A 26,337-nucleotide genomic window follows, 5' to 3' on the forward strand; every position below is an offset into this window, starting at 1 on the left:
ACTAAGCCACCCAGGCGCCCCAAGTTGCATCATTTTATATTCCTACCAGGAATGTATGAAGATTTCTCCACAACCTCACCAACACTTCTTGTTCTCCCTTGTTTTCTTGTTGTCGTTATTGTTACCTTTAAGCAATCCTAGTGGTCTGAAGTAATCTGTCAATGTGGTTGTTTGTATTTTCCTAATGACATTGAGAATCTTTCCACATGCTTATTAGCCATTTGTATATTTCTTTAGGGAAATGTGTATTCAAGTCCTTTGTTCAGTTTTAAGTTGCGTTGTTTCTCTTTGTTTTGGAGTTGTAAGTGTTCTTCATGTATTCTGAATACAAATTCTTTATAAGGTATATGATTTGAGACTGTTACGTTGGGGCACTGGGCTGGCTCAGTGGGTAGAGCATTCAACTCTTGATCTCAGGGTTGTGAGTTTGAGCCCCATGTTGGGTGCGGAGATTACTTAAAAATAAAATCTTTAAGGGTGCCTGGGTGGCTCAGTCAGTTAAGTGTTCAACTTTGGCTCAGATCATGATCCCAGGGTTCGTAGGTTCAAGCCCTATGTCGGGCTCTGCGCTGATAGCTTAGAGCCTGGAGCCTACTTCAGATTCTGTGTCTCTCTCTTTCTCTCCCCATCCCTTACTCATGCTCTGTCTCTTGCCTTCAAAAATAAACATTAAGAAATTGTTTTAATTTAAAAAATAAATAAAATCTTAAAAAAAAAAAAAGAGAGGGCACCAGGGTGGCTCAGTTAGTTAAACATCTAACTCCTGATTCCAGCTCAGGTCATGACCTTATATTTGGGCTCTGTGCTGACAGCACAGAGCCTACTTGGCATTCTCTCTCACCTCTTTCTCTGCCCCTACCCCTGCTTGCTCTTGTCCTCTCTCTCTCTCTTTCTCTCTCTCTCTCTCAAAAATAAATAAATAAACATTAAAGAAAATATTTTCTCCCGTTTTCTGGATTGTCTTTTCGCTCCTTTTGATAATATCCTCTGATACACAAAAGTTTCTAATTTTGATGAAATCCAATTTATCTATTTCTTTTCTTTTGCTGCATGTGTTTTTGGTGTCAGATCTAGGAAGCCATTGCCAAATGCATGGTCATGAAGGTATACTTCCATGTTTTTTCTAAGAGTTTTATAGTTTTAGCTGGTATATTTAGGTCTTTGATCCATTTTGAGTTCATTTTTTTCTACAGTGTGAGGTAAAGGGTCCAACTTCATGTCTTTGCTTCTGTCCATTCAGTTGTCCCAGCAAACACAGAGCAATGTTTTGTTTGTGTATATATTTATTCTTATTCATTCATTTGTGTTATTAAGTGAAGCATTTATAGTAACTTTATATCAAAAACATATTAACAATAATAATACCTACAAATGGAAGTAGAAAGTCAAGACCAAAAAAAAAATGAATACATATACATTGTAGTAGCCAGCATAGTTATTATCCCTGAAAATGATATTTGTCTTCAAAGTCTTGGACAGTCAAGTAGACAAGAAAAAGTAGCTTTTTAATGTCATTAACTCACTTAAACTACATTTTAACCCATCTGTTCATTCAGAGCTTAAAATATCTTTTGGCTATAGTTATTTAGAAAAAAGAATTAAGAGAGAAAGATATATTTTTTTCATTCACTCAAATTCCTTACAGACCAGAAAAAAAATCAACCCAAGTTTAAAATACTCCTTCATTGCAAGAAAGAGCACTTAAGGAACCAATTTTGTATAAGGAACTAACTTTTTATAAGGTTTACATAGCATATTTGCTTCCTCAGTAATGGAACATTCCCAAACCAAACCATGAAGTAGATGTGATTTGTCTTTAGAATCTCCTCTCCCCTGTCTGGGTTCCTCCTCCTAAGAAGCAAAAGCTTCCCCAAGAGTCCCTCATTTCCCTAACCCAGCATTTCAGAGATATTTAATTGTCTTGCAAATTGACTTGATAAACCAATCATTGCTAATGTTTTAACAAGTCTGGATTTATCAATATGTTCTCTAGTAGAATTTTGCTCCGGGAACTTTTTTTTTTTAATGTTTTATTTATTTCTGAGAGAAAAAGAGAGACAGTGTGAGCAGGGGAGGGTCAGAGAGAGAGGGAGACACAGATCTGAAGCAGGCTCCAGGCTCTGAGCTAACCGTCAGCACAGAGCCCGACACGGGGTTCGAACCCACAAACCATGTGATCATGACCTGAGCTGAAGTCAGACGCTCAACCGACTGAGCCACCCAGGTGCCCCACTCTGGGAACTTTTTGAAACACCACCTCATCCAAAGTGAAGATTCTACTAGAAGTGACTCCAAGGACGTTGGCAGATCTATGACCAGGCTATTTTGGAACACAGTTCTCAAAGAACTCTTACCATACAGACACTTAATTGCCCCTATAAAAATTGTCCCCATCATTATAGAGGTAAGTGAGAATTCCCCGTGCTGATAACAGATGACCTTTTTACAGGTCAAGAATGAAATGACATAAAATAAATCCCTTCAGTGTGAGAGCCGGACCATAGCAAGTTGAAATCTGTGGGGTTTTCCTTTTACAAAATAACCTGCATATGTTTTTATCAGACTATCTTCAAATACAATCATTTGGTAAATGCATGAATATTTACTGAGTACTTACTCTGTCAAACACTGTGCTATGTGCATGAGCATATTTCCTTATTCTTGCTATACCCATTTCTCTTTCTTATAAAGCCAATCCAGTGTTTCCAGGATTCATAATCAAAACTCTAAATTTCATATATGTAAATATAGATAAAATGGTTGCATGGTATATATCCATTAGATTGTATTCCTTGAGGTAAAAGACTACTTGTTCATTAAATGCCTAGCATTTAGTACTTAGGATCTTGTTAAATCTTTTTGAATAATTTTTTAAAGTTTTATTTAGTTAAATAATCTCTGCACTCAACATGAGGCTTGAACTCATGACCCCGAGATTAAGAGCCACATGCTCTTCTGACTGAGCCAGCCAGGTGTCCCATCTTTCTTGAATGATTCTTAAATTATGGAATGGTTATTTGGACAGATCATTGTGATTAGGACTCAATAAGTGTCTCTACTAATAGCATCAGTGTTCTGAGTTACTAGGGCAAAGGGAGTTCATATGTGAACTTGACCTCCCCCGACAGTGCTTTATACATAGCAGGCATTCAATAAAGACTTAATTAAATGAAAAAATTTAAAAAGCATTGTGAGGGAGACAGAGGTATATATGACAAACTTTTATGAAAGTATATGTAACCAGAGGCTTCACTCCCTTAGTCTCTAAAATTGTGGTTTACTCATGCCTTAGTTTTCCCTCAGACTGTACACACTGGATCCCTGGAGTCTAGGACTCTTGGAGAATCCAGGGAAGTCAATACACAGAATTTATTGCTGCTGTCATGAAGTAGAATACCGACAACCAAAAGGCAGCTGGCCAGGGCACCTGGATGGCTCAGTCGGTTAAGCATCTGACTCTTGATTTCAGCTCGGGTCATGATCTTGTGGTTCACGAGATGGAGCCCCGCATCAGACTCTACACTGACAGTGTGAATCCTGCTTGGGGTTCTTTCTCTCTCTCTCTCTCTCTCAAAATATGTAACCTTTAAACACACACACACACACACACACACACACACACACACACACACACACACAGAGGCAGCTGGCCTGTACAGAGTGCTGGGCTTTGTTCCAGCTTCCGCCAAGGCGCTGGTAGGATGCTTGTTTATAAAAATCTCCTCCCACCATATGCACTGCTGCCTTAGGGACCATAACCTGGCGCTGGACCCAGAATCAGGATGTGTTTGGGTATCCGCCACCTCATGGACCCAAGGCTCTGGCTAATTTCTCTCTTTTCCTCCTTGGGGGCCTAGCACCTTACTTTCAAGTTCAGCTCTAAACAGAAAGACATGTTGATTTTCTAGCCTGAATATCCAGCCAAGCCTTCTTCATCCCCGGTTGTGATGATCCCTAAGTCTCTGAGTTCCACGGAAGAGAAGGAACAGCTCCTTGTTTATATTTATGGGCCCTCCAGCCATGATTTCCTTCGTTCCTGTCATGGGAGTCAGAGAATGCACAAGAGCTACCATCCTGGTAGCCGGATGGGAGGGGGTCTAGCTTGAGTGTGGACACTCCCTATATTTTCTGTTATTTTGTAAACATTCCAGCTTCTGTCTTCTCTCAGTCTTAGAGCCTTTGCTACCCCTGAAGGGAGAGAGAGCTGGTATCAGCCTTGGGATCCTCTTTTCTCTGGGTTCAGCCTTGTTTTCTGAAAACTCCATAAGGTACCTTAGCTTCCATGTTTCTCCTTCGCACAGCCCTCTGTAGAGACCTGTCTTACCACAGGGAATAGACACATGGACGTAGCTGGAAAGTTCCTTCTAGCCTTGAGAGTCTTTGATGATTACTCCCAAACTTCTGAGCTATACTTAACTGTTCCTGATTGGTTGCTAACACCCGCAGTGGGCCTTGAAGTCTCTTCCAAAAGGATTAGCTCTTTTTTCCTCTTTTATTATTGTTTTAAAAATTTTTTAATGTTTATTTATTGTTGAGAGAGAGAGAGAGACAGCATGAGTGAGGAAGGAGCAGAGAGGGAGAGAGAGAGAGAGAGAGAGAGAACATGAAGCAGGCTCCAGCCTCTGAGCTGTCAGCACCTCGATGCAGGGCTCAAAGTCATGGATCATGAGATCATGACCTGAGCTGAAGTCGGATGCTCAACCGACTGAGCCACCCAGGCACCCCTTCTTTTCCTATTTTATTTTATTTTTATAATTTTTTAAATGTCTTTATTTTATTTTTGAGAGACAGAGACAGAGAGCAAGCAGGGGAGGGGCAGAGAGAGAGGGAGACACAGAATCCATAGTAGGCTCCAGGCTCTGAGTTGTCAGCATAGAGCCCGATGCGGGGCTCGAACTCACGGACCGTGAGATCATGACCTGAGCCTAAGTCAGATGCTTAACCGACTGAGCCACGCAGGCGCCCCATCCTGTTTTAGAATTAGACTTCTTAATTCCAGAAATCTTAGAGGCAGTTTTTATAGCTTTAGGCTTCATGTCTGTCCTTCATTGACAGCAGTGTCTGTAATGATTTTTCCATGACGTCCATTGAGGATAAGTTTTTGCAGCAAAGCCTCTTAATTTGTATAATGTCTTAACATGTTTTCATTTGGGAATTCTCCTTTCTCTGGAGTATAGTCTTAAATTTTTTTATTGTTTATTTATTTTGAGAGAGAGAGACAGAACACAAGCAGGGGAGGGGCAGAGAGAGAGAGGGAGACACAGAATCTGAAGCAGGCTCCAGGCTCTGAGCTGTCAGCGTAGAGCCTGACATAGGACTCAAACTCATGAACGGTGAAATCATGACCTGAGCCGAAGTCGGATGTTTAATCAACTGAGCCACCCAGGCGCCCCTTAAAATTTTTGACTAGAGGCTTGATGATTCTCTATACTCTCAAAAATAAGTAAGTTTTAAGGACCCACATCCTAATACATGCAACAACATAAAAAAATCTCAAAAGCATTCTCCTAAGTGAAACAAGTCACCCTCAGAACATTACATACTATATGATTCCATCGATGTGACATTTTGAAAAAGGCAAAGCCAGAGGGACTGAAAACAGATCAGTGGATACCAGAGACTGGGTTTGGAGGGAAGGGATGATTACAAAGGGACAGGGCAGTTTTGGGGGGAGATGGAATTGTTTCATATCTTGATTTTGATTTTTAAGTGACTCAAAACTCAAAGAACTGTATTTAATGTACAATTTTAGTAAAGGAGGAGTTTTCTATACATAATCATAGTTTTTAAAAATGGGAAAAATGGGGCACCTGGGTGGCTCAGTCAGTTAAACGTCTGACTCTTGATCTCAGCTCAGGTCTTGATCTCAAGGTCATGAGTTCAAGCGCTGCCTTGGGCTCCATACTGGGTGTGAAGCCTACTTAAAACAAAAAAGGAAAAAAACTATTTTGCCCCAATACTTTTAAGGACATACAAACACTTCATAAAGGTATTTTCTTTCAAAGAGTCGTTGATACCCTTTAGGGCNCGCCTTGGGCTCCATACTGGGTGTGAAGCCTACTTAAAAAAAAAAGGAAAAAAACTATTTTGCCCCAATACTTTTAAGGACATACAAACACTTCATAAAGGTATTTTCTTTCAAAGAGTCGTTGATACCCTTTAGGGCATCACCATTAGAGCACCATATTTGTATCTGCCTCTTGCAGGACTTCCGTGATTTGTCCAAACTTCTATTATCTTCTACTCTCTGCCTCTTTTATAAGACTTCGACAATATATCCTAGTTAAAATGCTATTTGTTTCCTTCCTAGGGATGGGAAGGTCATTCTGGATAACACCCTCAGGTTCTGGAAAACATTATTTCTGTCAGAGGCTGAATGGCCTTTCCCACAGACTCTTGCAATACTACATGTTGGGCATATCTCTGATGGGCTTGTCCAGGCTTGAGGTAATTGGGATTTTCTCGTATACCAAGACTTGCCACAGTTCATGCTTTAAGAGTTGCTAGTGTTTTTAGAAACTTCTGGAGTCTGAGTTAGGAATTTTGGAAACTATCTTTTCTATACCTACCTTACACAAAATTCTCCCAGAATAGGGATTACAAAAAAGAAGTTAATATTGTCATGTCTTCTCTCCTGCATATTCCTTCAACCAATCTCTATCTACCTGGTTTTAAAGCATATGGAGAATCCTTCAAACTCAAGCTCACCAGAGACCACTAGTGTCTATCCCCTGCATTAGCTGACTCTTGAGTATCTACAACCACCCAGGTGTTCTAGCCTGTCTACAGCATCATAGCCATTGTCTAAAAAAATATCAAATACCTTCCATCTGGGGAGTTTCATTAGACCATAAGACAAGTATGTGCTGGATGGAAATTTATGCACATCCCAGCATAAGACCCCATGAATACATGATACAGATACTGTCCTATCTCTTTATCTTCCCGAATAAATTGTTCCAGTCCCAACCGCACTTATCAGGAAGTCTAGAATATCCTCCTACAGGCTTCCTTCTCTCCCTAAATTTGCAATTAATTCAAAGCCTTAAGCAGCTCAAAAGGGTCAGTCTGTAACAAAGGCTTTTAGCTGATCAACAAAGTAGGATTTCTAGATTTAGTATATAAAAACACAGGGTGCCCAAATGTTATACGGGACATACTTATGCTACAGGATTCATTGTTGTTTATCTGAAATTTAAATTTCACTGGAGTCTTATATTTTATCCGGCAGCTCCTACATCAAACTCCTTTCTTCTCTCTGGGCATACAGCTGGTCCTATATTTCCCAGCTCCTCTTACTATTGGGTGGGATCACGTGATTGAATTCCAGCCATAAAACTCTCTCCAGCACATTCTTCCTTGCTCCTTTTCTTTCTAGCTGGCTAGGGAATCCATGTGCTAAGGATGATAGAGTCACAAGATGGAAGGAACCTGGATACCTCGATCACCACCTGAGGGGGAACTGCTCAGGAGATAACCCATGACAGCCATGTACCGTGGACCCTGCTGAATTATTATTTGACTAAGAAATGAGATTTCTTTCAGGTTAGGGGTTTACTTATTCTGGCAGGTAGCTTTACCTTAACGAATATAGAACATTAATATCTTGAAGTAGAGTGCTACTGCTGCCTTAGTCCGTTTGGGCTGCTATAACACAGTTATAGCCTGGGTGGATTATAAACAGCAAAGACTTATTTCTCACAATTCGAGAGGCTGGGAAGTTCAAGATCAAGTCTCTGGCAGATACAATGTCTGGTGAGGGCATGCTTCCAGGTCTAGAGATGGCCATCTTTGTTCTGTGTTTTCAAATAGCAGAAGGGATACCCTTGTCCCTTCCATGAGGGCTCCGCTCTTATGACTTAATCACCTTTCAAGGGCCTGATTTCCAAATACCATCACACTGGAGATTAGATTTCAACATGTGATTTGTGAGAGGGACACATATATTCAGTGGCTAGCAGCTGCCTAACAAAAACCTAAAACTTGTGATATCAGCTTAGTGGATCAGCAAAGAGAGGTAAGGAAACAGATCTCCAAACTTGGAGAAACGGAGACACATATTATGCACTGAGAAAACAGTTGATAAGATGTCACTTGAAGTAACTTAAAACGATGATGATGTGCCAAATGAATTTATATTTCTAAAGCAGACAGGTTAAAACTTTTCTTCCTTCCTTCCTTTCTTTTTTTCTTTTTGGTGCCATGTACTCCTTTGGCTATTTTGATGAGGTGTATGGACTCCGTTTCAGAGTAATGTGCTTAAATGTATAAAACAAAATATATAAGACTGCAAGGGAAATCACTGTATCGACAAACACTTAGCAATATACTTTTAAAAAGCAAATATATGATACAGGAATATATTTGCATCTTTAATTCATTAAAGAATCTAGGAGTGTGTGTTAGTTAATTTTATGTGTTAACTTGATCAGGTAACGAGTTGCCCAGATGTTTGGTTAAACCATATTCTTGGTGTGTCTGCTAGGGTGTTTCTGGATGAGAATAGCATTTGAATTGGTAGACTAAGTGACACAGATTGCCTTCCCCAGTGTGGATGGGCCTTATCCAATCTACTGAAGCCCGAACAGAACGAAACTGATGAGAATTTATAGGGTGCCTGGGTGGATCAGTGGGTTAAGAATTCGACTCATGATTTCAGCTCAGGTGCGTCGGGCTCTGTGTTGACAGACTGGAGCCTGCCTAAGACTCTGTGTCTCTCTCTCTGCCCCTCCCCTGCTCATGCTCTCTCTCTCTCTTTCCGTCTCTCTCTTAAAAATAAATAAACGTTTAAAAATTTTTTAATGATGAGAATTTCTACCTGTCTTCAAGCTGGAATGTTGGATCTTCTGATCTGGGACTCAGATCAAGGCTGGAACTTTAGGTCATTGCCTCTCTTGAGTCTCAGGCCATCAGACCGAGACTAGAACTCTACCATCAGCTCTCCCTGGTCTTCAGTTTGCTGACTACAGTCCTTGGGACTATCATAATTTCAAAGCAGTGATGGGGGTATGAGGGTAAATAATATCTTGAGGTAGGTTGCAATATATATGCAACTATAATATCATATGAAAATATCTGTGACTTATAATTCACAGGAGCTGCTCATACAACTGTGGTTTGCTGCCTACATTCAAAACTAAATGAAGTAAATGCTAAATTTCAGCTGGGGGTTAGTAAAAATAAAGATGTAATGTATCCCCCATATTGGTGAACGCAGTTGGTAGTCTGCCTGATGCCCCCAGATCCTTTCTAGGGGTTCATGTGCCAATCCTATGGCTTCTATTACCTTTTATTTACCAGCTCTCACCTGAGACTTACTTCAGAGGCCTATCCTTGGGCTATTGTAGCTCTTTGTCTATGATAAGAAAGCTGGAAAAGCATGGGTGTTTATGCCCTCAGAGGGCAGCCCATAGCCAATGACTGACTGGTGAGCATGCGTGAAAACCCAGCTTCTTTGCCCTGGGATGAGGCTGAGCTTAGGAATTTGCCTAAAATAGCCCCCTGTCATTATTCTGCTTTTCTGCCATTCTTGGTTACTCCTCAATAAATCACTTGCACATGAATCTTCATTTCAGGGTCTTCTTCCAGAAAACTTGACATAATCCACCCTCCAAGTCATAGAACCTTTCATCAAAAATCCCTGTGCTAAGGGTGCCCTGGTGGCTTAGTTGGTTGAGTATCTCACTCTTGATTTCCACTCAGGCCATGGGATTGAGCTGACCTCTATGCTAAGTGTGGAACATGCTTAGCATTCTGTTTCTCTCTAAAATAAAAAAATAAAAACTAGAAAGAACTCCTGTTTTAGGGGAAGTAGTTGGAAAGAGTTTGAGTGCTAGTGTGCTTGAGGTTTAACTTTCTGCTTTCAGCAAGTTATTATTAAGAGAAAGAGAAAGGTAGACTACAATTGAGCTGGATTCAGTTTAAGCAGAGATTAGAGGGGCTGAAGAAAACCCAGAGATCATGAGCTTTATAGGGCTGGAAAATCCTACTCCTTCTAGACTCCAAAATTAAGCAATTAGACAGAAAAAGCCATGAGTGACAAAGGCTCATTAAGACTACTAAGTAAACAAAATCACAGCTGTGTGGCAATTAGATTAAGGATATTCTCTTCTCTGCCAAGACTTCAGGTAACCGTCTTCCAGGTGAAAGAGTAAATCTTGGGGTCAAGAAGCAAATAACTAAGACAGTCTTGAGAACCAGAACTAGATATGATTGTCAAATTTAGCCAATAAAAATATGGAACACCCAATATTTTATCTGGTAATCCTAGGTCTAGAAAATTTTGGGCAGCGCGGGGGGTGGGGGGACGCTTAGGTGACTCAAGCTGGTTAAGCATCTTGACTCTTGATTTCAGCTCAAGTCCTGATCTCATGGTTCATGAGTTCGAGCCCCTGCATATGACTCTGAGCTAACGATGCAGAGCTTGCTTGGGATTCTCTCCCTCCCTCTCTCTGTGCCCCTCCCATGATTGCATTATTGCTCTCTTTCTCTCTCTCTTTCTCTCTCTCAAAATAAATTTAAAAATACATACATTTTTGGCAGTAGTAACCGGCATTTGAATCTTTCAGAAGAAAACAAATAGGTGAGAGGCATCCAAGTTTTTCTGAGGGAATGGCATTGACAAAGAAACCACAAGCCTAGTCTACGCAAACTTTTGCATATCCAGGAAACTTAAAGAACCCACCGTCAAGCTGTGAAGCTGTGATGAGCACTGGGTGTTTTATAGAAGGGTTGAATCACTATATTATGTACCTAAAACTAATGTTACACTATATGTTAACTAACTGGAATTTAAATAAAACTGTAGTTGATTTTATTTTCTAATGTTAATTTGTGAGAGAGAGAGAGTGCAAGTGACGGAGGGCCACAGAGAGAGAGGGACAGAGGATCTGAAGCAGGCTCTGTGCTGGCAGCAGAAAGCCGGATGTGAGGCTCAAACCCACTAACCATGAGATCATGACTTAAGCCAAAGTCAGATGCTTAACCCACTGAGCCACGCAGGTGCCCCTTAAATGAAAATTAAAAAAAAAAAAGAAAACCCCACAATTCTCCAAATTTGCATGGGCAGGAAGCACCCTAGGGAAGGCGCCAAAGGAGACACGCTCTACAATGCCGACTTCAGAGGTGGACATGAACGATAATGAAAAAGGAAGAGCCTNCAAAAAACCCAAATTCTCCAAATTTGCATGGGCAGGAAGCACCCTAGGGAAGGCGCCAAAGGAGACACGCTCTACAATGCCGACTTCAGAGGTGGACATGAACGATAATGAAAAAGGAAGAGCCTCTGAGAAGTCGGAGCCAGGGTCCCCAGAGAAAAATGGTAACAGGAATTCTTCCCCAAGGACAGGACAGAATCTAATGAAAGAGGTTCTCCCATCCAAAGACAGAGGTCCTCACAATGCCTGCACAGCTGTTTTCCACAGTCGCCAAGAACTAGCACCTGCGTATACCTCCTGTTCTTCCTTTTGCTAACAGGGAGTTTTGTTTCATTGTCGATCATATGTCCTAGCTCTACCATTGTATGTGTAAGAGGGCAGATGGACCATTTACAGGAAACATTTTTTCCTAATTCAAAAATGAACAGACCATGAGGAGCTATATCCAGCCCTAGTGGAGAAGACTATGTCTCCCAGAGATCCTAGATCTTGAGCTTGGTGTGACGACTAAAAAAGACTTCAGGTTGTTTCTTTTGGTAGAGAAAGAATACTGTGTTCTATGTATGGTAAAAAGGATGAAATGAGTATCTGATGACCAGAAGAGTGGACTCTGGCAGAGACCAAACCCATGTTCTCTTCTTCCCGGGCACATGGCTGAACAGCATTTCCTAGCCTCCTTTGTCTAAGTAATATAGTGACTTCTAGAGCTGGTCCATAAAAACTTCCCAGGAGTGAGGCTTTATGCTTCTCCCCCTTTTGAATGACTAGCCGATGACGATCCCCATAGCCACTTTGGGGACACACATTGAAGACGGCAGAATCATCGTGATGGAAGCTGGGTGCTTGAATCACCATTCAGAGAAGAGCTGCCGAAGAGAAGCACTAGCCACACACACACACTTTGGACAACTGAGTGAATGACAATTATGTCAAACCTTGGAGGTACTGAGGACTCATATAAGATAGTGGTTCTCAAAGTGTGGCCCCAGAGCGGCCTCAGTATCACCCAGCAACTTCTTAGAAATCCAAATATGGGGGGCACCTTGGTGGCTCAGTCTGTTGAGTGAACCACTTTGGCTCAGATCATGATCTTACGGTTCGTGGGTTCAAGCCTGGCGTCGGGCTCTGTGCTGCCAGCTCAGAGCCTGGAGCCTGCTTCAGATTCTGTGTTTCTCTCCTTCTCTGCCCCTCCCCTGCTCATGCTCTGTCTCTCTCTGTCTCTCAAACATAAATAAACATTAAATTAAAAAAAAAAAATCCAAACTTTCAGTCTCCATCCCAGATCGGAACTCTGGAGGTGGGGGCCCAGCAAGCCCTCCAGTTGATCCTGATACCCAATGAAGTTTGAGAACCACTGATCTAAGGAAACAGCTAGAGTTAACTAAACTAATAAAACAGGTGAGTGGAGAGCCCCTAAAGTGGACTAGTTTACTGTTCCCATTGTTTTCTCACTGATACAAGGTGATGCTGTTGACCTCTGATCTAACTCCACCAACAGAAGATGCCAGTAGATTCCTGACCCTGATCTGCACACAAGCCATGGTAGAACCTTGAGGGTGGATGATCCTTCCACTTAGAGATAAGCTCACATGAGGTTGCTTTTCGAAGGGGGTTCTATTGGTGCCTGGTTTTATCAGATCCATGATCTCAGAGGCCAGACACCCCAGAAGCACTGTGTTAGTTAAGATCATCAGCTTGTCTCGGTCTGTCTGGGACTTTCCTACCTTTAGCACCGAAAGTCCCTCTTTCTAGCCCCAAGCCAGTCAGAGATGTTTGGTCAACTTAGTCAGTGTGGGTTGAAATGTTCATCACTTGTGACCTTTTCTCTTACAAGGGTAAACCACAGCTCAACAGGTCAGGCAACTTTGTATTTTCAACTCCCAACCACCCAAGTCCTGATTACACTATCTTTCCCAGATAATTGACCTACTCACCTTTGAAGCCAGATGCCCCAATTGCCTTCTGGTGTCTTCTCCTTTATGGACGTATGACAGAGGGTCACTTTCCGGATCAGTGGATAAAAGTGACCCAAGGTAATTTTCTAGCCCTTTCTTCAGTAAAGGAAGGAAAAAGGGTCAGAGGCCCACATTTTCTGGTTAAACATCTACATATTTAAGGCCAGGTAAACTATTACAAACAGTTCAGGAAAAGGAAAGAGAAGGATTTCTTCTTTCCTTAATTTCCTTAGGACCCATTCAGAGCACTGATTTTCAAAGGTGGGCCTGGGGTGCCTGTCTAAAGTGGGCAAAAGTTTTGTTTTCTGAAGTAGAAATCTCCCATCGATATATCCTGGGTGGGAGAGGGGTGGTGATGTGTATTTTGGAAAAACCTCTCAGGTGATACTGAGCCTTTTCTTTGGGAAACCATCATTTTAGAGCAGGGTTTCTCAACCTTAGCACTGTTGACATTTTGGACCCAATAATTCTGTTGTGGGGGCTCATCTGTGTGTTGTAGGATGTTTAGCAGCATCTCTGATCTCTTCCCATGGATGCCAATAGCACCACGCCCCCGGTGATGACAGCCAAAAATGCCTCCGGGCATTGTAAAATGTGGAGGTAGGGTTGCCAGGAAAACTACAACATACAGGATGTAAGCAATATGTAGGACATATTTCCACTAAAAAAAAAATCATTGTTTATCTGAAATCAAATTGAGCTGGACATCCTGTATTTTTGTTTGCTAAATCTGGCAACCCTACCTGGAAAGCCATATTGGTCCTAGCAAAGGACTACTGCATTAGAACAGAGGCTGGAAATGGATATGAAAGCCACAAGTAAAAATAAAACCAAGTACAATGTCATATCACCTCACTAAAGATACATTTTTAGACACACGCTTTAAGAAAGACACATTTTGGGGCGCCTGGGTGGCTTAGTCGGTTAAGCGTCCGACTTTCGCTTAGGTCATGAACTCGCGGTTCGTGGGTTCGGGCCCCGCGTCGGGCTCTGTGCTGACAGCCAGCTCGGAGCCTGGAGCCTGTTTCAGTCTGTGACTCCCTCTCTCTCTGACCCTCCCCTGCTCACACTCTCTCTCTCTCTCTCCTAGAAATAAATAAAACATTTAAAAAAAAAAAAAAGAAAGACATTTTCCTTGGGGCACCTGGATGGCATAGTTGGTTAAGCATAGGATTCTTGATTTGGGCTCAGGTCATGATCTTATAGTTCGTGGGGTTGAGCCCCATCCTGGGCTCTGTCCTGACTGCTTGAGCCTGTTTGGGATTCTCTCTCTCCCTCTCTCTCTGCCTCTCCCTTTTTTGTGCATGCACTCTTTCTCTCTCTCTCTCAAAATAAATACACTTTATTTTTTTATGTTTGTTTACCTTTGAGAGAGAGAGATAAATAGAGCAACACACACACATAAGCAGAGAAGGGGCAGAGAGAAAGGGAGACAGAGGATCTGAAGCAGGTTCTATGTTGACAGCCGTGAGGCCGATGCAGAGTCAAACTCAAAAATGGCGAGTTCATGACGTGAGCCAAAGACAGACACTTAACTGACTAACCGACCCAGGTGCCCCGATAAATACACTTAAAAAAGAAAGAAGCAAACAAACAAAGACACATTTTCCATATGCCTTCTAAATAAGCAACCAGAGAAAAATTGAATGTTAGAGACTCAGGAATGTAACTAGAACCCGTGAAACAACATATACGTTCTGTGAAGGTGAAGTCTTTGTTATCTTTACTGTTACATCCCAGTTACCTTGAACAGTGCCTGGCATGTAGTAATCAAACAATAATTTTTTTTTAATATTTTTATTTATTTCTAGGAGAGAGAGACAGAGAGACAGCATAAGCAGGGGAGGGTCAGAGAGAGAAGGAGTCACAGACTGAAACAGGCTCCAGGCTCTGAGCTGGCAGTCAGCACAGAGCCCGATGCAGGGCTCGAACCCATGAACCGCGAGATCATGACCCAAGCGAAAGTTGGACGCTTAACCGACTAAGCCACCCAGGCGCCCCAAACAATAAATATTTTTTGAATGAATGAAAGCATTGGTAGTGTAAGATGTGGGATGAAAATGTCCATATGACTTTAGACTTCCTTGTAAATAATGGATAGAGGGATCCTTTCCCTCAAGAAGATGAATTTGTGTCATGTTCAGATGTTCTAGAAACAAACCAAAAGGACCATCATCTATTAGAACTGATCCAGCCCTGGAGAGCACCAATCCTCTTTTTCTCTAAAACACAAACAGAGATCAAAGTAATTTATTTTTCTGTGATTTTAAGGAAAATAAATGTAACTTTTACTTTGGGACTTTAGAATATTTTCATCAGCAAGGGAAAGAATTCAGGCAGGTAATTGACAGTTCAACCAACCCTGCCTCATTGCAAGCCCCTTCCTTCCTTCTTCTCTGGAGTCCTTCCCCTTACTGAGCTGGTAGAGAGGCCTGGCTAGACCTTAGATTCCGTCTGCTTCAAACTTGTTAAAAAGCTAGGGCTGCTTCTCAAATGAGCTTCAGATGTGGGGATCAGCTATACTTCAAATAAGAATCTTAATGTCCAGGTTTATATACAGGGACATGACATTTTACCAATTTAAGAAAGGAAATTCTAAAAGGCTCTCAAGGGGCACATGGGTGGTTCAGTTGGTTAAGTGTCTGACTCTTGATGTTAGCTCAGGTCTTGAGCTCAGGGTTGTGAGTCAAGCCCCATGTTGGGCTATGTGCTGGACATGAAGCCTACTTAAACAAAAAAAGGTGCTCAAATGGATTGGATTTATCCAGCACTTGAAGACTTAGTGACCTCCCATACCATTTTATTCCTATATTATGACTCTGTTATTCTAAGCATCCCTTTGCAGGAAAAAAAAATGATGCCATTTGAAGATGAGCTCCTCACTTTGTAATGGCCTGGTAAACATCATTACAAACTGGTCAAGTCCATGGACTCTAAAGCCAAAGTAGCCATGTTCAAATCCCAGCTCTGCTACTTACTAGGTATATGACCTTTGAGCAAGTAATTTAATCTCTCTGTTCCTCCATTTCCTTATCTGTAAAATAGGGATTAATAATAGTACTGCCCTGCAGCTTTATTACAAAGATTAAATAAACTGATGTTTGTAAAAGACTTTCAACACTGCCTGGCTGCTAGGAAGCCCTATATAAGTGCTTATTAAATTACAAAGCTAAAAATTAAAATCACCAAAGTGGATTAAATACTATTTTGCAAGTATTTTTAGAAGCAGGATAGAAAACTCTAAGTTCCTAATAATTTAGATGAGAGAGAGCATGGAGGAGGGGATTGGTACAGGAAGATCAGAAGTCACTCTATTACCTCAGGAGTTCTCTTACGACTTGTAATTCTGTTCCATGACCATTCCACACTTGTAAAGGCATTTATAGCTAAAGAACTCAAAACATTGCTGGGGGTGCCTGGGTGGATCAGTCAGTTGAGCATCTATCTCTTGATTTTGGCTCAGGTCGTGATCTCACAGGTTGAGAGTATGAACTCCACATCATGCTTTGCACTTCCAGTGTAGGGCCTGCTTGGGATTCTCTCTCCCTCTCTCTCTGCTCCTCTGCTCATTCTCTCTCTCTCTTTCTCTCTCTCTCTCTCTCAATAAATCAAAATAAATAAGTAAAATCTTAAAAGAAAAAGAATTCAAAATATTTTTTATGTATAACCATTAAGTAGAGGGAGATTGTCAATAAAAATCGTTCTTAAAAATGTATAATACTTTTGGGACATGTGAGTGGCTCAGTCAGTTAAGTGTGTGACTCTAGATTAAGTAACTGCAGTATATCTGAGGCAAGATGTTGAAGTAGAATCGCACCACCCGGCACATAACAAAGCACCTTACAATACCATACAAATTTCTCCCCAAAGTCTTATTCATCATAGTGGCCACCACTCAAGTTACCCTTTTCCACCTCTTTAGAAACTCCCACTTTTTCTTGGTCCTTTCTCCTCTCCTTCATCACTCCTGACTGTCATCTCCCCTGAGGCTCTTTTTTTTAATATTTTATTTTTTTATTTTTATTTTTTTCCATTTGGTTATAATTTTCTTTTTCTTTTTTTTTTTTAACAAATAGTTTATTGTCAAGTTGGTTTCCATATAACACCCAGTTAAGATTTTATTTTTAAGTAACCTCTACACCCAACGTGAGCCTTGAACTCATGACCCACAGACCAAGAGTTGCAAGCTTTTCTGACTGAGCCAGCCGGGAGTCCCTCTCCTGTGGGCTTCTTATTTAGGCTCATTCTATTCTATTTCTCTACCCATGTAACTGAGGAGTATAGCAAAGGCACAATACTGAGCAATAAAAAGGTCCTTTTAAAAAGGCGTGGGGGCACCTGGGTGGCTCAGTTGGATAGACATCCGACTTCAGCTCAGGTCATGATTTGTCAGCTTGTAGGTTCAGGCCCTGTCAGGGTCTATGCTGACAGCTCAGAGCCCAGAGCCTGCTTTGGATTCTGTGTCTCCTCTCTCTCTGCCCTTCCCCTGCTCACACAGTGTGTGTGTCTCTCTCTTTCTCTCAAAAATAAACATTAAAAAAAAATTAAGAGGGCATGGAAGTAGGGAAAACCTCTCTGTCACTACTTCACCCGGTTTAGTTTTGCTCTGTCACTTTAATAGCCTCCGTCTCCCAGTTTGCTGCCCAGTTCAAGTGGGCCAAACGTTCAGAGAACCAGATGAAGTGAGTCCAGATGAAGTGAGTTCATGTACGTGCTGTTTAGAATTCTGAGACATTTTTTTTAATGTTTTTGTTTTTTTTAATTTCTAGGAGAGAGAGAGACAGCGCGAGCAGGGGAGGTTCACAGAGAGAGGGAGTCACAGACTGAAACAGGCTCCAGGCTCCGAGCTGGCAGCCAGCACAGAGCCCAACGCGGGGCTCGAACCCACGAACCGCGAGATCATGACCTAAGCGAAAGTCGGACCCTTAACCGACTAAGCCACCCAGGCGCCCCTAGAAATCTGGGACATTTATGAGACTCGTTGATCTACGTTGACTAGAGACCGAGGGGTCTCTTCAAAGAGTGGCTGCTCCAGGAAAGCCGTCTGTAGCGACCAGCTACAGGTTTCCTCTGTCCAACGAGGACACCTAGAGGCTACTTGTGATATGACAGCCTACCCTCACCTGCCTTGCAAATTGTTTTCTTCACAGGCCCTATGGTAAATTACAGACCCCTCAGTGCAGGTAGAATAAAGGTTAATGTAGAGCTAATTGCTAAGGACTGGAAGCAGACCTACAGAGTCTGTTATATTCATTTTCTAGGCACAGGAGTACATCATTAGTACAGGAGAACTTAAAACAATTTTTTTAATGTTTATTCATTGTTGAGAGACAGAGCATCAGCAGGGGAGGGACAGAGAGAGGGAGACACAGAATCCGAGAATCCGAAGCAGGCTCCAGGCTCCAAGCCGTCAGCACAGAGGCCGATTAGGGGCTCGAACCCACGCACCGTGAGATAGTGACCTGAGCCGAAGTCGGACACCCAACCAACTGAGCCCCCCAGGTGCCCCGGGAACAGAACTTTTAAATGTGATAGGTGGGTGGAACACTTAGGAAGGACATTTTGGGGACAGTTGGGGACTTTTGAGTGTTGACCAAATGTTGTTTGCTGTGATTGAGTTCATGTTGATTTTCTTAGGTGTTAAGACATCGTGCTGGTGTCGGAGACTACTTCTGTTCCTAGGAGGTTCAGGCTAACACATCTCGGGGTGGCATGCACCGGAGGGGGTTTTGGCAAAAGGAAAGGGTGTGTACACATAGGGAGGGAGACAAAGCAGATGTAGTAAGAAGTCTAGGTGGGGAGGCATTTTTTTTCCCCAAATAAACAAATCAGAATGTGAGAGCATTAAACTAAGTCATGTATAACGTTAACTGAATTCGCGACTCCACCGCTGTGAAGTCTCTTGTGCTGTAACGTTGTTACGCGGACCTGGGGCTTTTTATAACTTACGTTTCCGCCATATTGTAATCACTCCCACGAGTACTTGCTGCTCTTTGTACTTCTCATAGGGCACACAGCGATCGCAAATATTGGCTGGTGCTGGGTTTTAAAAAAAATGACAGAAAGCTTCGTAGCTCCCCGCTACGTGCCATGATCTCACTGGCCTTACTCAGGGCCTGAAGGAAGTTTCCTTGTGCCCTTTCCCCAACCCCCGGCTTCCCCTGACTGATTCATATTCATCCTCCAGCTTCCCATCCTAGGAGAGGCCTTCCTTGACCTGCCTCTGGGCTCTGAGATCATTTCCCCTGCCTTACCGCTTACCGTACAGCGTATTATGTCTGTTATCTCGACTCAATACCCCACGGGCCCATATAGTTTTCTTGAGAAGGGATTTTTCTTTGCCTTTTTATAGCTCTAAACTTAGTCCTTGATACAGGTTCTGGCACAGATAAGAACTTAACAAATATTTAGTGAAGGAATGCCCAGTACTAGGGTGACCAACTTTTTTTTTTTTTAACGTTTATTTATTTTTGAGAGAGAAAAAGAGCACAAGCAGGGGAGGAGCAGAGAGAGAGGCAAACACAATATGAAGCAGAGCCCAGGCTCTGAACTGTCAGCACAGAGCCTGATGCAGGGCTCAAACTCACCAACCATGAAATCATGACCTGAGGCAAAGTCAGTTGCTTAACAAACTGAGCCACCCAAGTACCCCAAGGGTGACCAAATTTTTAGAAAGCCAAATTGGAATGTACCCATTCCAGACTTGCCCTGTCCCCAGATATATGTATATAAATAACACATACTTAAAATTATACCTACACATGCTATTTGTTAGATATAAAATATGAAAAACAGGTGTTTATTTTCTATCAAAGGANACATGCTCTACCAACTGAAACACCAGACACCCCTTTATATTCTTAATTATAGTTTTCCACTTATTTCCCACTTCACACATTTTTAATCAACTTATTTCATATGCATGTATGTGTGTGTGTCTGTATATATTTTTCTATTTATCTGCAGTTCTATTTTGAACATGTTATTACTCCTGTAAAGGCAAGTTGCTAAGTTTGTACACCCTTAATTATATGTAGCCATTTTAACTTGCTGCATCAGTTCTAAAACTCTTTCATGGAACACCTTAGATTTTCTAAGTTTATAATCATAGGTACAAATAATCAGTTTCCCAATATTTATGCCTTTCCGTTTTCCTATTACATTATCAGATGAATGGTCTTCAAATTGGCATACACAAACCTCGAGCATACATGAAGACTTTGCCAGTGGTATACAGGCTGGGCGCTTTATCAGTCTCTAAATCCCCGGCTTTTGTCGTACTTTTTCCTAAAGTTGATGATCCTGTATTTCCTTTTCTCAAACTTGGAAAGGTACTTCTTGGTATTGATGGTCAGGATTGTAGTTAAACTTTCCAATCGTATGCACATTCTATCTCTCTGACTCACCTCTTTATAGTTCAAGAAACTGAGTCCCAGTGAGGCTGAAATCTAAAGGGTCATACAATTCCACATTTGGAATTTTATTTGATGGAAGAATTTATGTATAATTTTTCCAGCTTTACTGAGCTATATAATTAACAAATAAAAATTATATATATTTAAGGTGTACAATATAATGTTTTGACATATGTATGCATTACAAAATAGTTCCCACAGTCAAATTAATTAACATGTCAGAAAACCTTTAAATCACTCTAGTTTTAAATCTGTAATTGTATCAAGGAAATAAAATGAATTCTTAGCATTCAGTAATCCCTTTTCCTTTGCTGTCTAATTTACCTAACTTTCTAGGATTATGGCACTTATTTTCTTATCACTGTCTTCATTCTAACTTATATTTCAATCTGAGATTTCCATATATTAGCCGAGGTTATTATGCTAATTGTAGTAATTACTTAGGGAAATAATTGTGAAACGGATGACCAATTTTCCCTTCCTAAGTTTTGCAGTTGACATTTTCTGGCTTGAACATCTTGCAGCCGCATTCCAGGAGGGATCACTCCAGGTGTTGAGGGCACACGAATGAGGTCCCTGATGCAAGAGGTCTGATGGCCTCGCCTCAGAAAAATCAGAGTCCACATCCATTGGTCAAAGTGAACCACAGAATGAGATTCAAGGAGAAGGGAAGTGGACTGCACACTCTGAGTACACTGGATATCATCATAAGCTACACCTCTCTTTCTTAGGGAAAATGGTTTTGAAGTACAGAGATAATTATTTTTAATGCTTATTTATTTATTGTTGAGCAAGAGTGCGTGCAGGGGAGGGGCAGAGAGAGAGGGAGACAGAGAATCTGAAGCAGGCTCTGAACTGTCAGCACAGAGCCTGATGTGGAGCTTAAACTCACAAACCGTGAGATCATGACCTGAGCCCAAGTCAAACGCATAACCAGCTGAGCCACCCAGGCGCCCCAAGTACAGAGGTAATTTGAACTTGTGAAATCAAAGTTGGATTCCAAACGGGCTACAGTTTTAGTAGTGAAGCTGACAGTCTTGTTTAACTTGGCTATCTTTTTCTGACTTTCATCCTTGTTGTTCTGAAGCAATCTTATTTCCAAAAATGAGTTTTTTGGTTATTGTTGTTGCCACTTACACATTAACAGTGAACAACTCAGGGTAGTCCGTTTATTATCTTTTTTTCTTAAGGCTCCTTATGGCTTCTTTAAAAATCATCAAAGAGGGGTGCCTGGGTGGCTTAGTCGGTTAAGCGTCCGACTTTCGCTTAGGTCATGATCTCGCGGTTCGTGGGTTCGAGCCCTGCGTCGGGCTCTGTGCTGACTGCCAGCTCAGAGCCTGGAGCCTGTTTCAGTCTGTGACTCCCTCTCTCTCTGCCCCTCCCCTGCTCACGCTGTCTCTCTCTCTCTCTCCTAGAAATAAATAAAGCATTAAAAAAATTTTTTTTAAATCATCAAAGAGGGGTGCCTGGGTGGCTCAGTCGGTTGAGCGACCGACTCTTGACTTCAACTCGGGTCATGATCTCGCAGTTTGTGGGATCAAGCCCCACACTGAGCTCCCACACTGACATCATGGAGCCTGCTTGGGATTCTCTCTCCCTCTCTTTCTCTGCCCCTCCCCTGCTCCAGCTGTCTGTCTCTCTCAAAATAAATAAACATTAAAAAAAAATCATCAAAGAGAGGTGCCTGGGTGGTTTAGTTGGTTAAGCTCCACTCTTGGCTTTGGTTCAGGTCATGACTTCATGGTTGTGAGATTGACCACTGTGTTGGGGTCCATGCTGAGCATAGAATCTGCTTAAGATTCTCCCTTTCTCTCTTGCTGTTTCTCTCTCTCTCTCTCTCTCAAAACAAATCCTCAAACAGTTATGGTGAAACAGCATAGAAACTCCATTTTACTGTAATCCCTTTCTCCATTCTCATCCTTAATGTATTTGCAAATTACAGGAGGACATTCCTCTTGTCCCACATTTTGAAAATATGTTATAACAAGTCAACATCTTTTCTATGGCAGGCTACAATGAGAGTCATCTTTTTTGTTTTGTTTTGTTTTGGAGAGAGAACAGGTGCAAGTGAGGGAGAGGCAGAGAGTGAGAAAGAGAGAAGCGGGGCTCACCCAAAGCAGGGCTCAAGCTTATGAACCACAAGGTCATGACCCGAGTCTGAAGCGTAACCAACTGAGCCACTCAGGTGCCCCGTAATGATAGTCATCTTGAAGACATTTGTTCAAGGACACTATCTCTTTACATTTCTATAAAGCAAATATCTCATTAAGTGCTTCTGCATGTTGTAAAGAAATTTAAAAGTCACCAAACATTTTTACAATAAAAGCCTCAATAACTCAGATAAACAAATCACTTTTTTGTGTGTGTTGGGTACAAGGTATGCAGTGAGGACATTTAAGCAGGTGAACTTCTCTTCATTTTCTTTGGTAACTTTCTTTTGGTAAGTTTATAAATAAGTTATGCAGTGAGGATATTTCGCAGGTGAACTTCTCTCTTCATTTTCTTTGGTAAGACGTTTATAAACTGGGGCGCCTGGATGGCTCAGTCTTTGAGTATCTGACTTCAACTCTGGTCAGGATCTCAGTTTGTGAGTTTGAGTCCCACATCTGGTGAGCACAAGCCACGCTTCAGGTGAGCATGAGCCCCATAACTGGGTAAAAAATGAGTCCTGGGTGAGCCCTGCTCCTCTTTCTCTGCCCCTGACTCATTTATGTCTTCTCTCTCTCTCTCTGTCTCTGTCTCTCAAAAAAATTATAAACTAAATAGAATTTGCCAACATTTACATTTAGAGTGTCTGCTGAATATGCAGATACATGACCAAAGTGTAGTTTGAATCTAGACGAGTTATAACAATCTTCTATTTTCTGTCTTATGCTGCTTCATTAAAATCTTAATCCAAATCCGGATAATCTTTTTAAACTCCTTTTTTAAAAATTTATTTCTAGGAGAGAGAGAGAGAGAGATAGCATGAGCAGGGGAGGGTCAGAGAGAGAGGGAGATACAGACTCTGAAATAGGCTCCAGGCTCTGAGCTGGCAGTCAGCACAGAGCCCGATGCGGGGCTCGAACCCATGAACTGCGAGATCATGACCTAAGCGAAAGTCGGACGCTTAACCGACTAAGCCACCCAGGCGCCCCTTTAAACTCCTTTTTTAAAAATCAAAATGCCTAGGGGCACCTGGCTGGCTCAGTCGGAAGAGCATGGGACTCTTGCTCTCCGGGTCATCAGTTCAAGCCCCACATGGGGGTAGCGATGACTTACGTAAATAAATATTTTTAAAAATCGAAATGCCTGACCGCTAGGGAGAACATTTTTGTTGTTGCTGTGATTCGAGGCATCACTTGATACAGGGAGAAAGCATGACTTTTGGGAGGACCTGTCAGAGTCAGCTCTACACTGAAAGACGCCAACGTATCTGTCATCAAAATCTCCCCTTTGGTTTGCCAACAAGACATTTTAGTTTCAGCCTCTGAATAGGAAACGTAACTTTCTTCAGTTTCATAAAACAATCAAAGAAAGATACAATAACGCATGCTAACCCAAGTTTGTTTGGTGCACGGAAGGTAATTAAACAGCAACTATTTTACACTGAATAATGGTGTCTTTTGAGGGCATGAAAAACTTTTATTGATTTAGAGATATTTGCCTCCTGGATTTGTGAGATTCTCGGAGTCAGAACTTTCACTTGCTCTTTGCCAGATTCAATCGCAAATTCTTTTCTGCAAATTGTGCAGTACGCCCTGATTTGGTTCTTGACCTCCTTAATCCTATGATATGGGTCCTCCTATCTGCTTCTCCTTAAAATAGCACAGGTGGTGAGCTTTCTTTTTCGGTGATGTGTCGGTCTAGGTGTAGGTACTACAACTGTTATTTTTCACTATCTGAATTCTTAGAAAATACGGTCACAATGTTCACAATGTTAAGAATCGAACTAGTGCTATATTGATACAAAGCACACTCGTTAGTCCATAGGCGAAACCAAAACCAGATTGTTATAGACATTTAAATTTCCTATTTAAGTTGAATCATTAGGAGTAAGGCAACAATGGATGATCTGTCACTGTGAACAGCTACTCAACGTTGCCAACACCAACCTCAGGGTAAAAAACGCTCCAGAAAGCGGATAACTTGTGTCCGAGCCCTTAGACGCTAAAAACATTGTTGCTTTTAGCCTCTGTGTCTGTGGGCTGCCTCATGGCTTTATGCACGTTTCCCCAAACCCCCTGCAAGAGTGGGGAACAACTGGACTTTTCATGTCCCTGTGAGGGGGTTCTCATGAAGTGGGATTTTCAGTGCTAGAATCAGGACATTCCCCAGCAAACTGGGAAGGTTGATCACTGTAGCATGGGCACCAATCCCTGAAATATCAGAGACATGACTAGAGACTGACAATGATACATTTTTAGAAATATGTCCCCTGGAGACTGTCATCTCAATGTCCGACCAAAAGCTAATTAATAAATTAATATACATATGTGTGTTTATATATACGGTATATATATAGTCTTTAGTAACCACAAAAGTCATGATGAGAGATAGAAGCTGAAAAATGCTCACCTTTAGCCCAAAAGGCTGAACTATAGCCTGAGCAGTTTTGATAAGGATCAAATACATGCTGGTTGCTACATTCTTAAAGGGTCTCATGACTGGCTGTATGTCTCACATGTAGTTAATATAAAGCTGAATGATAAGCACCAGAGAAATCTTGCAAAAGTAGTATTTTTGTTTGTATATTTATACAGGTTTTTTTGTTTGTTTGTTTAGAGAGAGAAAGAGAGAGAGCACCAGCAGAGGAGAGGGGCAGGAGGGAGAGAGAATGCTAAGAGGCTCCACACTTAGCATGGAGCCCTATGGATGGCTCAATGGGGGAGAGGGTTTCAAACCTACTGAGCCACCCAGTCACCCCTCCCAGCAGACATAGTTTTATTTTTGTTAATTTATTTATTTTAAGGGGTCTCTGCCCCCCACGTGGGACTAGAACTCATGACCCCAAGACCAAAAGTCACGTGGTCTACTACTGAGCCCGTTGGGCCCCCTGCAGAAGTAGTTTTATGAGCAGAAATTTGAAGGGACATTTATGACCACGTCATAAATGCACATCCTCCCCCGGGAGCGCTAAGCATATAACCACCAGCTTCATGCAGCAAAAGTGCAGTCCTTTCTACCCATGGGCCCTGTCTCTGTGCTACTTAAGTAAACTTACTAAGTTGCACCATACGTCTCAAGAATTCTTTCTTGACCATTGCATTCAACAACCCCAAAACATTTTTGGTGACGCCAAGGGGGATTACAGAATGAATCCAAGAGCCTTGGTGTGACTTGGTAAGTCTCTTTTATTTCCTCAGCCTCTATTTCGTACCTGTTCTTCTCTGGAGATGTCCTGAATAGTATGATCCTTCAGGTGTGTCTTGCCTGAGTGCTCAGGAGAGAACTTCTTGCCCATAGCTACACTATGGGGAGGAAAAGGTTTCTGCCGCCTGGTCAGACCTCTAGTACCTTGGCCTTAATGGCACTGGGCTCAGAAATCAGATTCTCCTTAGTTTTCCTGTTCTTTTAACATGTATATTCTTGTCAGGCACAGGATGGCCACATACGTCATTAGGACAGCCACCAATCTTAAGGCTCCAGTGTAAGGTTTTCTTCTAAAGAACCCACTGTGATCCCTCGATGAACATAGAATCTAAGATAGGTCTGACCACGTGCTTCCTGAAAGGGACTGGCGGCGGCGGTGGGGGGAGGGGGCTATTCTCTGTTTGAGCACTCACCCAATGGGGGACTACTCCCTTGGGACAGGATCATGGATAAAGCTCG

This window comes from Crocuta crocuta, unplaced genomic scaffold (genome assembly GCF_008692635.1).
Source record: "Crocuta crocuta isolate KB4526 unplaced genomic scaffold, BGI_CrCroc_1.0 scaffold3, whole genome shotgun sequence".
In the NCBI taxonomy this organism is placed as follows: domain Eukaryota; kingdom Metazoa; phylum Chordata; class Mammalia; order Carnivora; family Hyaenidae; genus Crocuta; species Crocuta crocuta.